The sequence below is a fragment of the Papaver somniferum genome, chromosome 7 (genome assembly GCF_003573695.1).
Source record: "Papaver somniferum cultivar HN1 chromosome 7, ASM357369v1, whole genome shotgun sequence".
Taxonomy (NCBI): domain Eukaryota; kingdom Viridiplantae; phylum Streptophyta; class Magnoliopsida; order Ranunculales; family Papaveraceae; genus Papaver; species Papaver somniferum.
Genome location: NC_039364.1, coordinates 193680233 through 193694080, shown reverse-complemented (window position 1 = coordinate 193694080; position 13848 = coordinate 193680233). Strand labels below are relative to the sequence as shown.

At 36.5% G+C, this 13848-nt stretch overlaps 1 long non-coding RNA gene across 1 annotated transcript; it reads left to right on the top strand.

The window, feature by feature from the left end:
* Positions 1-257: 257 nt before the first annotated feature.
* On the top strand, positions 258-3570 carry LOC113299283. Its single transcript, XR_003334774.1, has 2 exons — positions 258-566; positions 2869-3570. It is a non-coding gene; the product is annotated as an uncharacterized LOC113299283 (long non-coding RNA).
* The last annotated feature ends 10278 nt before the right edge of the window (positions 3571-13848 follow it).

Genomic DNA, 13848 nt, shown 5'->3' with positions numbered 1-13848 from the left:
ACAACGATCTGGGTACGGAACTAGTATCACTTATTAGGTCTCGAAAAGTTATGCGAAATAGACTACTCGAACGTGTCTTTCGGATACCGGACGAAGAAGATATTATCGGATGAGTATGAAGAGAAAAATAATAATTTTTCTATAGACCGCCCTGGCTGCCTTTATCACTTTGATGGGTGCCTTTATCATTTTATCTTTAGCCTTATCACCCTAACGTGTCGAAGAGAAATTCATTCTCTTTTCTTCCTTCTCTCTTCGTTCTTATCTCCTCCTTCTTCTTCTGTTCTTCTTCGTTTTCTTCTCTGTCGAATTCAATTCAAAGGATTAAGTTAAATCTCGTGAGTAGTTATTAGGAAACTTGTTAACTTAGTTGGTTAGATACGAAGGTGATGGTGGTGTGTTTGTTTGAGCACGGGAAGATGATGATAGGGTTGCTGCTGTTAATTGAAGTTGGGGTTTTAGTTTGAGATGAAGAAATCAAGAGGAGATGTTGAATCAGTTGAGAACCTTGATGATTGATAGAGGTGGTGTTGATTAGGGTTGATGTTTCAGAATCGAGGAAAAAGGTAAATTAGAGAATTCAATTCAGAGTTTCTTTAATTAATTCAGTTTTGTGTGAAATTGATTTATAGTTTGATCTTTTAGAGATGGGTTTGTCTTTAATTTTTGGTAGAGTCGATTGCATGGAGTTTAATTTGATTTCTTTAGGAATTTGAGATCCGGGTTAGGGTTTATATGAATTGTAGATGAAGATTAGGGTTCCTGAATTGAGAAATTTCAGATACAGAAGAAGTATTGAGTGGTGATGATTGAATTTAGGTTATTGAATTTAAGGTTTGAATTTGAGAAAGATAGAAACGAGTGGTGTAGAACTGTTAATGAAAATGTTTGGATGTTGAGGTTGCCGTGTACATTGGTGTTGATGCTGCTGGTTGTAATGAAGTTGGTTTGTGTGGAATTGAGATGTGAATCGAGTTGCTGTTAGATAGTTAAGAAGATGGTTGCGGGTTAATTGTTGTTGTTGAGCTGTGGCTGTTGGAGGATATACAATTAGGTTGTTAGGGATGCAATTACAGATGACATGAAGTTGAGGTTGTTTTGAATGAAGTGGAATTGCAGGTGGTTGTCTGGGTTGTGTACTATGTTGAGTTGATGATGGTTTGGTGAAATACAAGGTCTTGGAGATGATGTTAGAACTGAATGGACTTCGGTGTTAACTACAATTGGTGGTGGTGATTTTGTTGAGTGAATGAAACTGTAATGGGTGTTGCAGGTTGTTGGAATTGTACTTGTAGTACGAAGTAGCAGTGACAGAGGTGGAAATTCAGGTTGATTGTTGAAGTCTAGATGTGCAGGAAATGAATGTTGATCAGCTGTTGGTGAACTTAAGAAGATATTGATGCTGTAATTGTGGCAGTGAAGCTTTATTTATATGAATGCGAGTTCTGGTGATATTAGGATCGTACATTTATTGGGCTATGAATCGTTGGTTGATGTGAATGTGTTAATGATGTTGTAGACTTAGATTTAGAGTTGTAATGTAAAGAAGGTTTTGAAGTTGAACTGAGATGCAGTTTGGGAATCAGATTAGTAGGTTTAGTCATGTTGCATATGAGATTTTGGTGTGTGCACCTTTGTTTGTGTAATAGAAGTTCGGCCTGTGCAAAGGCATCGACCTCGAGCCTTTCTGTTCAGTCAGATTATCTGACTGATTCTGTGTTGAGCTGACTCAGTTTATCTGACTGGGTCGAATCGTGTTGACTCACCGGGTTCCCCATCTTGACCCTACTTGACTCAGTTGACCGATTTGGATTTGACCAATTGACTTTGACCATTTGACATTAGACGTTGACCGTTGATTGACCTCATTGACTGTCAGTGACTGTTAGTTTGACCCAGTTGGACTGGGCCTTGAGTAGTGGGCCGAGTTTAGTGGACTTGGCTTTAATCTAGTTTTCTTATTTGGATGAATTGGACCACTTGTGGTCCGAGTTGACCTTTGGTTCCTTTTACAAAGTTGTAGATATTCAGAAGACATATCTAATGAACTATAGAACCAACTTAAATCAATTAGTAAACCTTAGATGTGCTAAAGATAGACAATGAAAAGGTGTAGAATAATTAATGGGCTTAGAACCATTAGATAATTCACTTAGCCTATAACTAGAGTGTTGTATGAGATTATGTTATGAGCCTTGTGTGAGCCTTTTGGCTAATCTTTAGAGTGCTTGTGTGATTAACAGTTAGTTGTTATTAACAACGATCGATTCAAAGGATGATCCAGTGTATTGAACATCTCGAGGTAGGCGAGGCTTGTCATCAAAAGAGGTGGGAATCGATAACGAACTCTCTTGTATTCACTATTGTTTTATAAATCTATCTTTTGTGAAATTCATGCATGTCTTTGTTACTATTTGATAGTGTATGTATGTATTATTTGTGTGTAATACAAACTAGTTTTCTTTTACATTTTGGGATGGGATTGGATCTTTAGAAGCAACTAATATCTGTGTTTTGGGAGTATTTACTTATTTTCCAAAATGTGATTCTTTCGACTGACTGGAAAGTGGTTACAGTCTTTATTTGTTGTTAGCATGAAAGGGAGAAGGTTTCCTTTTGATTGGCGTGAGATGTGTGCTCCCAAATGTTATATCTATTTATTACAAACCTAGATAGACCTCGTTGGGTTTAATATTATATAGGTCTGGTTTTAATTTGGCCATTATATTTTTCCTATTTTTTTACGGGGGAAACACATGTCTCATACGTGAATGTTTACTGTTTCTTTTAAATTACTTTCAAAAGCTATTATATTATGTTTTGGTATTTAGAGAGAATGATGTTGAGAATCTTATATATGATTGTTAGATTTACGCGTGGGCGGATTGGGGGCTCTCCACTGTGTAAGCACTTTGATCGCATATAATGTTGTTACCATTAGATCTCTTTAGATACTTGATATGTAAAGTGCGCGTCGAATAAGGTACTGGTAAGGTACATATAGTTTATGACTTGAGGAAGGAAACCTCATGGGCGCTTTAATGATCATTGAAGAATCCGCAACAGTCATGCCTTGCTACTCCGAAGGAAGACGTCGCTCAACTACTATTTATGTTGTGAATGTGTACCGGTTTATTGGTTGGTAGAACTTTATAATTTCAGTATTACTATTATATTAATAAGCTTTATATGTTTTCCGTGTTTTATCGGTTTTCAGTAAAACCTGCATTGTCTTTAAATCATTCTAGTGATTACTTGAAAGTTAGTTGTTATTTCTACGGGGCACCCCTTTTAGGGATGATGTGCTCACCCATTCCCACTTTCAGTTTCAGAAACATATCAAGCCGCGTACGTGGCGATAAAAGCTTCGAGAAGTTGGTTTGGTTTCGTTAGTTGGTTAGCTTCCGCTATGTTTATTTTGTGTTTATATTCCATTTGTAAACCAACTCATTATTAAATATGTATCACTTGAGAGGAGTTTTTGTATGTATTTCAGAGAGGGTTTAGTTTCGGGTTAATTTTTGTTTAGAAATTCTTTCTTAATGTTTAAATAGATGTTTTAGATCGTTAGTGCCTCATTTTATAGTTAATCACTTGGATTAGTCAGTTGTTAGATTAGGGGGAGCTACATGATTCTTAATTACTTTTTGCACTGTTTATTAATTGTTTATGACTTTTATTGAATGATTGTCATTTCAATTGACGGGTCATGCTTAGCTTAAATGATTTGATGTCCTATGCTTTAGATTTACAGTCATTGCTTTCAAAAATCTATCTTGGCAAATATTAAGAGTTAATAAATTTTATTATTTGAGCCATAATTATCCTAGGATTAATTTCTGAACCACATGAGTATGAGAAACAGTGAAATCCTGAGTGCCAGTAATCCTATTACCTTTGTTTACATATTTTTTGCTAGTTTTCGTATTTTGTTTTATTAAGTCTAAAATCAACAACTTCCCAAGTCCGAGAATCGAATCCCTCTACTTATCACTGTAAAAACTGCATCAGTTTTTGGCGCCGTCGATGCAGACTTGCCTTTAGGGTAGGTTTTAGATTTTTATTTTATTTTCTTTGATATTACTTTGGGTATAGTCTTGTCTTTGTTGTGCAGGTTATATTACGCATTTATTGTGGATTTGCCTACCGAAAAGGTAAGTACCGTACTCAAGATTTTATTTTTCTAAATAAGGTAGTATTATTTTTTAGCTTTTTTTATTTATTTTTTTTTCAGAAATTAAAAGTTTTATTTTAATACTCAGAAAGACTATCATCAGGTAAAAGTTTTATTTATTTTATTTGTACATAACTATTTTATTTATTTCTTTGTAAATATTCTATTTCATTATTTTTATTTTTGTTTATTTTTTATTTTTGACTATTTTTTTTATATTTAAAAGAAAAACAAAAAATAACATGCACACATCAATTGCACTTTCGTCTGGCACCGATTTTAGGAAACCACGTGGTTTAGTTTGGTGAACCCTCTGGGCGTTATCATTCGAAAAATCACAAACCTTAGCCTTGTACCATTGACCAGTCTCTGACTATTGGTATATATTGCTAAAGGTAATCCAAGCTTACCTAAATTAGTGAACCCCAGCATTTGCATGTGCACAAATTTTTTGTTACCACTAGCGGTTCTACTTGTGTATGCGCCGTTGGAAACGGGTAGGAGATAGACTTGAGGATAACGACCTTTTTAATTTGAGTCCAACCCATTACACGGATTTAGGTGTTACTTCTATTTTCGTCGAAATGGTTAATGAAAATGATGATCAAGTATCAGTAAAAACCCTTAGGGGTCGTTTGAACTCGTCTAGAGTAGTGTGTGACCCCGGTGTAGTTATACCAGCTTCTACGGTCCAATTCGATATTAGACCTGAGACAATTGGCATGCTTCGTACCTTTAAGGGGTTAGAGAATGAGAACCCGTATACCCACATAAGAGACTTTGAAATGATTTGTGACACAATGAACTATCTGAATGTCTCCAAAGATGTGTTTAGGTTACGTTTGTTTCACTTCTCTCTCGATGAGAAAGCGAAAGAGTGGTATCATTTTATTCCTTCTAAAACAATTACCACCTGGGATGGTCTTGTAGAGGTATTTATTAAGAAATTCTACCCACACCATAAGACTGCTGCTATTCGTCAGTCTATCCAAACCTTTAAGCATAAATTAGGTGAAAAACTTCATGATTATGTAGAAAGGTTTAGTGAATTGTTATACCAGTATCCACATCACGGCTTTGAAAAAGCCCACTTGGCCCAAATTTTATATGAGGGCCTTGATAGTGAAACCCTTATGCAGGTAGAAACAATTAGTGGTGGAAAATTTACCCATCAAGACCCAGATGAATGTTTTGACGAGTTCATCGAGTTAGCTGAGAAAACTAGGCAATGGGCTTCAATGAGAGAACCAAAAATACCTAGAAATCATATCCATAGGGTCGATAGAGTAGATTATGGGTCGGATATTCTTAGGCATCTAGAGGCCTTAGAAATGAATAAAGGGTCACAACATGCCAGATACGAATAGCAAGCCCATGCTCTTTATAACAACTCTAGGTTTGAAAACCGTTAGAGATTTGATTCATATTCAGATACTTATAACCCTGGTTGGAGGAACCACCCTAATTTTTCTTGGTCTAAGGGCCAGAGTCAAGGTCAGCCTAGTAGTTCTCAGACTCTCTCGGATTTTGGGTATACTAAGAACCATTTAGGGCCGGATCAGTATCAGAACCTTTCGGATAAAAAAATCATGAGCTTAGAAGAGTCTATCACCATCTTATCTCATAACAGTGCAGTGTTTAAGCAAACAGTTGAGAATGGTTTACAGGAAAACTCTCAGGCTATTTCAGAGCTAAAAGATCAGGTTAGTATAATTGCAGAGTTTTTGAGCGAAAAAGAAAAGAGAAAGTTCCACAATCAACCACTACCCAATCCCAGAGGAATTCATGAAGTATCGTCTAGAGAGAAAGAGTTCAATCATGTGAACTCTATAACAACCCTTAGAAGTGGTAAAATGGTAGACAATAAGGTAGCCATGCCTGATAGTGGACATATTGTAGTTCCACCTTATACTCATGAAGAAGAGCCAATAGCAGAAGAGACTGCTAGAGTCTCTAAAGAGTCCAATGTGATTCCTCCTGATAGGTCTCATTTTGTGTCCAGAGCCCCATATCCACAGTTGTTAGCTCCAACAAAGAGAGAGTCGACTTTCAACGAAATAATGGAAATATTTAAGCAGGTAAACATTAACATCCCTTTACTAGAAGCAATTAGGAAAATGCCTGCTTATGCCAAATTCCTTAAGGATCTTTGTACACGAAAGCGTAAGCTTAATGTCCATAAGAAAGCCTTTTTAGCTGGTCAAGTAAGTTCAATCCTTCTGAACCAAACAACCCCCAAGTATAAAGACATTGGATGGCCTACCATATCTTGTAAGATTGGTAATCACATGGATGATAAGGCATTACTTGACTTAGGAGCTAGTGTTAACTTGCTTCCTTACCACGTGTACACTCAGTTAGGTCTTGGAGAGTTGAAGCTGGCTAAAATAACACTACAATTAGCTGATTGGTCTGTCAAAGTCCCTCGTGGTGTCATAGAGGATATTCTGATTGAGGTTGATAAGTTTATTTATCCAGTGGATTTCGTTGTTCTATATACCCAGCCTGTTCAGGACCCCAGTGCTCAAATACTGGTGATTTTAGGTCGTCCATTTTTGGCCACAACTAATGCCATCATCAACTGTAGGACCGAGCTTATGAACATATCCTTTGGTAATATGACCACTGAACTAAATGTTTTTAACGTTATTAGTGTTAGAGCATAGCTCGGTCGACCTCGCATGCGTTGCTATCTCAAGCATGTTTGTCAATGTTAGTGATCAAAACTATGAGTCTTGATTTCTAGCCTACATATCTAAGTCTCGGACTAGGATAGAAAAGTGTAGTTGAGCTCAAGGACTTCATGGTGATTTATCATACAACGACGAAGATCTATACAAGGAACCGTGGAATTTCATCAACAAAAAGGTATGTGGAGACTTGAACTTATCTATCACTCAAAAGTCTATCTATTCTATCTCCTACTTCTTATGAGACAAAAGTCGCATGCTATATAGACTAGATCATACACATTTGACATTTCGAACTGAGCATTCATTTCTTATCTTTTATCTCTAAATCGTGTGTTGGTAAAGCGTTTTGCTTTGATCAAGTTTATCTTCACCTAGTGACGAAAGTCATGAAAAGTTTCAATCACTTTGAGAATTTCTTTGACGTGAAACGGTCTGTGAATAACGGCTACATAACGTCCTATGAGAATGTCTCAATGATTGAAATGAGAGTTTAGATTGCATAGCCATGTATTTCTTGAACCGAAGTTTTCGAACTTTGTTGATCAAGAGAAATCGGGAGGATTGTGGAATTGGCTTGCCAAGTCCGTGAACCCAGTCTGCAGACTCAGTCCGTGAACCCAGTCTGCAGTTCTCGACCGAGAATTTCTGCTGGATTTTTCAAAACTCGTTTGTGTGCTAAGTCCGCGAACTGGCGGAAGTTCTCTTTCCGAGAATTTCTGCTGAGTTTGGAAAACTCAACCGATTAACTTAAGTCCGCTAACTTGTTTGTGAACTTAAGAGGTTATGATCTAGAGATGTGCTTTGAACATGAAACATTAAATTACTAAGTAATTCTTTATGCAAACCGTGACTATAATGTTCATGAGCCGATTCAATCGAATCGAATCATCTTTGTTTCAATTGTGTCTTGTGTAGTTACATAAGATCTCATAGCAATTGAACAACTCTTTAACTAGTTCATTTGAGTCAATTGAACTAGTTATGGTGAAGAAGAACAAGGTTAATATGAAATGCTCATATGGTTAACCTTTTGGGTTACTATGTTGAACCAACATACACGTACACGTTTGGGCATGGTTTTCACAAACCCAGTAAACGTCTACCCAAGTGTGTGTGACAAGCTAAGTTTTTCGATCTAACGGTTGAGAAACATTAGCTTGAATCTAAATCAAGTTTTCATCTAACGGTGAATAAGGATTGCTTTGTAACTAAGGCAAAACCCTGATTTGAAGGCTATATAAAGGAGACATCTAGCATTGTGCAAAACTAATCCCCACACGTCTGTGTGATACTAGTGCGCTCGCTAGAGTCGATTCTCCTTTAACCTTTGGTTTTCTTCTCTAAAACCAGGTTAACGACTTAAAGATTTCATTGAGATTGTGAAGCCAGACCGATACTACTTTTATCGTAGTTGTGTGATCTGATCTTGCATCTTCTATCGTACGAGTACAATCGATTGATTGACTTGAGATTGTGGGAGTTCTCCGATAGGTAAGATAAAGAAGTCACAAACATCTTCGTCTCACTGTTTGTGATTCCTTGACAAACCGCCTGTGTAGTCAAGAAGGATTGTAGAGAGGTGATTGATTAATCTAGGTTGTCCTTCGGGAATATAAGACCGCATTATCAATTGGTTCATGTTCACCTTGATTTTATATCTTAAGACGGAACAAAACCTAGGGTTTATCTGTGAGAGACAGATTAATCCTTTGATAGACTTTTCTGTGTGAGACAGATCTGTTTATTATCAAGTCTGTGATTTTGGGTTGCAACAACTCTTGGTTGTGGGTGAGATCATCTAAGGGAATCAAGTACGTAGTATCCTGCTGGGATCAGAGGCGTAGGAGTACAACTGTACCTTGTATCGGTGGGAGACTGATTGGGGTTCAACTATAGTCCAGTCCGAAGTTAGCTTGGAGTAGGCTAGTGTCTTTAGCGGCTTAATACAGTGTGTATTCAATCTGGACTAGGTCCCGGGGTTTTTCTGTATTTGCGGTTTCCTCGTTAACAAAAATTCCGGTGTCTGTGTTATTTCTTTTCCGCATTATATTTTATATAATTGAAATAATACTGGTTGTGCGTTCGTGATCATCAATTGGAAATCCAACCTTTGGTTGTTGATTGATATTGATTGATCCTTGGACATTGGTCTTTGGTACCGTCCAAGTTATTCCTTGTATTTGATAAAGACTCGCTCTTGTTTTTAGATTGAGTAAAAATCAAATCAAGAGAGAGATATTAACTCCTTGAGATACTTTTATCTAGATAGAGTCTGACTATCTAGATGATTCTCTAGCAAAGTATTTCGGAGTTAGTCCATACAGATTGTTAAGCGAAATATTGGGTGGTGTTGTTAGACCCCCGCTTTTTCAATTGGTATCAGAGCAGGCAAACACGTTAACGACCTTATAAGTCTGTGTTTGTAGCGATCTGATTATGGACGAGTCTATCTCTAATAATGTACCAGTTCAGAAATTACCAGATGATTCTAAAAGATTGAATTCACCTGAGAGAACTGTCACATCTAAGTCAATATCCAAACATTCTCTTGATGTAAAAACTGTTGAGTGGGAAACTCACCTAGTAAAACAGTTGGATGAACTTTCTGATGAGGGTGATTCAGATATTGATAGAGATGTTGATGAGGAAGTCTCAGAGTATGTTAAGTTTTTGGATTCGTGGAATATGAAGAAGATTACAACTTCTCATGTCACACCTCTTCTGACTCCTCTCTATCGAGAAAACAAGAAATTGAGAAGATGTTACTCAGGTGTTTATTTTTCGAATCGTTCTACCGAATCGATCCTCAAGGATTCTGAAGACAACCTACGTATGAAGTCACTTGAATGTGATAATCTTTATCAAAAGTACTTTTTGTTGGAAGAGAAATTTGCAGAGTCTGAAGCAAGGTTTAACTCCCAGCAAACAAGTTTTGACGACAAAGAAAGCGCTCGAGAAAAACGCCTTGAGGCTGATTTAGCTGCTGCTCTTGATAAAATCAAGATGTTGGAAGATGACTTGAAAAAGTTCAATACTAGTTCAAGCAAATTAACCACTATGCTAGGAGCAAGTAAAAATCATCATGATACACGAATATTGGGCTATAAGGGAATAGATGCTCCAAGTACTAGCAAAGAGGTAAAATTTGTCAAGGCTAGTGATTCTTCTCAACAAAAGGTTTCCACTGATGGAAAAAGTGAAATACCTTCTCCAGCAATTAAGGTTCAAAAGACCAAAGTTTATCAACCTCCAAAACCAGCACACATGAATCCAGGTAAGAACCGTTCCTTATATTTGTCATTATTGTGGAAACAAAGGTCACCTAGAAAGGAGATGTCGTTTTCGTATATGGAATGAAAAACTTCATGATATTCTTGTTTGGGTATCAAAATAAGTTGTTAAACCGGGATCATATGTTAAGGCTAACACTCTTGATATTACGGGTTGTAAACGTCCAACCTTTAGGCAAAGGAATCAGTGTTGTGATAATACTAGATTTGTCTATAAACGTCATACGAAGACTTTTCACAATCGTAATGGTTATCAAAAGGATAACTTTGTAACGACGAAGACATGATCTGATGCTTCCAATTGGAGAAAGACTAACTTGCAAAAGAATAGTCGATCCAATTCTCTTTCGGAAAATCTTGAAGAGAGTAATGGGAAGAAGGTTTCGGTCGTTCCTAAACGCACTCAGAAGTGGATACCGAAGAAAAACAATGATGTTTTGAGTGTGAAAAGGAATGATCTTCCAGAAAACTCCATGACTATGGAAAAGGCGGTATCCATGATGTTGGAACTTAACAAGTTTTTTGGAAAAATGGAATTGGATGTGAAAGGTTCTAAAAGTGATCTCTTTCATGATAATCCAAAGGTCACTTGTGGTGAGCAAGACTTTGTTCACCCCAACGCAACTTTATTGCGTTGGAAGTGCATCCTCACCAAGGAATGCCTGCTTTATATACGGTGAGGGAAGCACAAGAATTGGGGCACACATATTATGTTCGGTAAGGCGGTAGAATTCGATTGGATTCATCTAAAAAGGTATGTCTATAAACTTGAGCAAGATTTGTACTTTTATTTTCTTAGAATACTTATAATAATCTTGCTTATCGTTCATTTCTACCTAACTTGATCTGTGTTTAAGGTTCTTAAATGTTTAGGTTTGAAAATAATAGTTCGGGATGTTTGGACTACATGGTACACATACCAAGTATGCATAATAGCATTCAAAATCAAAATCCAGGGGTTTAAGTTCGCAAACCCGTATGCATACTTGACGTCGATATTCGGTAAACTTGTTTTGGACGTAACTTCTTCGTCCGAACTCGGATTTACCTCATTATTTTTGCATTCTCTTCCTTAATGAATTCCCTTCAAAATGGAGATGAGAATTGTTGAATTTGGATGAGTTAATATTGGTCTTTGTCCTGTATCTTGTTTTTAGTGTTTGCTCCGTTTCGTTGCACTTGTTCTATTCCCTTGGACTTGGGCACTGGGATTCTTGGAGAAATCCTATTCTAAGATGTTTTGTGGCTGTTACAAGAGTGATGTTGGTGAATCACAAAGAAGGAAGTTCTAGAATGGGTAGTAGTCCACATTGCTATATATTCTTGAGTGTTCACAATCATCTCATATGAACTATGGTTCATAGTCGTCAATGACTTTGTATGTTCTTCTTTGTTAAGGAAATCTTTTTATACGCTTTTGGTAACCACTCTTGGTATAAATCCGTGCGAAAAAGATTGATTCTACCTTCTAAGGGCAAAGATTGTTATTGCAATATTAATCTTTATGATTTTGTGATATTGTAATTGTTTATGGGATATGTATTGTTTGCGTCCGTGAACTTGAAGGTCCCATATGCTGTCAAAAGTAAAGTCGTTCATAAATTGGTATTCGTATTGATGAAAGGACGAATGGACTTTTGACAAATACAAAAGTTATGCCTATGCAATCATTTACTTGATGGAAAATAGGATAAAATCTTTTGTGTGACAAGGATAAAGTCTATTATGTCATTACGCATATAGTGATGGAAAGATAGAATAGATCCTTGTATGTATTCCACGGTATTGATCTTCATTGATCCATTCTTTTTGTATCACCGTGAAGGCTCCATTGTGTGTCTTATGTTGAGCACGATACAACTAAGTCGATTATTCTTATTGGCTTTGTTGGTTGTTACATAAGATGCTATATGTTGAGCATTATGAACTAAATTAATCATCTTGGTTGGTTATTTAGTTATTTGCTCCGAAAGTCTTCTTTTGTCGAGCAAAAATTTTGACAATTAAATTGATTACCTTCGTGATTAGTTTGGTTGTTTGTATTCCAATTAGATTAATTATAGGTTCTATTGTAATTAATCTAGTTGAGTTTTTCATATATTCCACAAGTTCTTGTGTTGAGTATATGAACGGCTATACTAATCATGTTCTATTGGTTGATGTAGTCGTATATTCCGTAAGGTTTTCCTTATGTTGAGTATTTGAACGATTAAGGTAGTCATCTCCATGTGGTTATCTTAGTCGTAGCTCCGTGAGTTTTCTTATGTTGAGCACAATCAATTAAATTGGTCACTTTTGTAGTTTAATTTAGTTGCGTATTCCGATTAAATTAATCATGGGTTTACTTGTGATTAATTTGATTGAGTTTTGGATATAGAAAATCATTTCCATGGTTTTTGGTGTCCAATTAAAAAATCCTTCTTTTTTTTTCGAAATCAAGGTCGCTCTCGTTGTTCTTTCGGGAATGACATCAAATGGGGGAGAGTTCTTTTGAACTTGTGCTTAATGGTAATATCTTGCGGGGTGTGCGGCTGTGGAATTTTATAGGGGTTATTTATCTTGTATCTTAAAACTCCTTGATGAATGCATTTAACTTCGGCTTTATGATTGCATCTAAATTAAGTTGGTATGTATTTTTCTTTTAGTCTATGAAATGTCTCTTGTGGAAATTTTATTATGATCCCGTTCTTGTACCTTTGCCAATTTTATTGACAAAAAGGGGGGAGAAATAATGTAGTTCACACTACAAATACATATGGTTTTCGGATCATTGTGTAAGGGGGAGTGGTTTCCATGATCGAGATGGAGTATTGACTAAGGGGGAGTGATACATATCACCGTAGTATTATTGTTAAAGTCGTGATACAATTGGACTTTGATATTACATAATAATACTACGACACTGTATAATAATGATCGAGAATCTCGATTTATCTCATTGTTATAGCTACGGATCTTCAACAACGGTGATGCTAAACTTACAACTTTTGGGATAATTGGAGTACTTGGAAGGACGAAGATTTCAGGGAACGTTGAAGATTAGACTATGGAATAGGAGCCACTAAAGTTTATCTTTTTTGTATTCCATATGTATTAATAGTTTTTTCACTAAAATTGACAAAGGGGGAGATTGTTAGAGCATAGCTCGGTCAACCTCGCATGTGTTGCTATCTCAAGCATGTTTGTCAATGTTAGTGATCAAAACTATGAGTCTTGATTTCTAGCCTACATAGCTAAGTCTCGGACTAGGATAGAAAAGTGTAGTTGAGCTCAAGGACTTCATAGCGATTCATCATACAACGACGAAGATCTATACAAGGAACCGTGGAACTTCATCAACAAAAAGGTATGTGGAGACTTGAACTTATCTATCACTCAAAAGTCTATCTATTTTATCTTCTACTTCTTATGAGACAAAAGTCGGATGCTATATAGACTAGATCATACACATTTGACATTTCGAGCTGAGCATTCATTGCTTATCTTTTATCTCGAAATCGTGTGTTGTTAAAGCGTTTTGCTTTGATCAAGTTTATCTTCACCTAGTGACGAAAGTCATGAAAAGTTTCAATCACTTTGAGAATTGCTCTGACGTGAATAGGTCTGTGAATAACGGCTACATAGCGTCCTCTGAGAATGTTTCAATGATTGAAATGAGAGTTTAGATTACATAACCATGTATTTCTTGAAC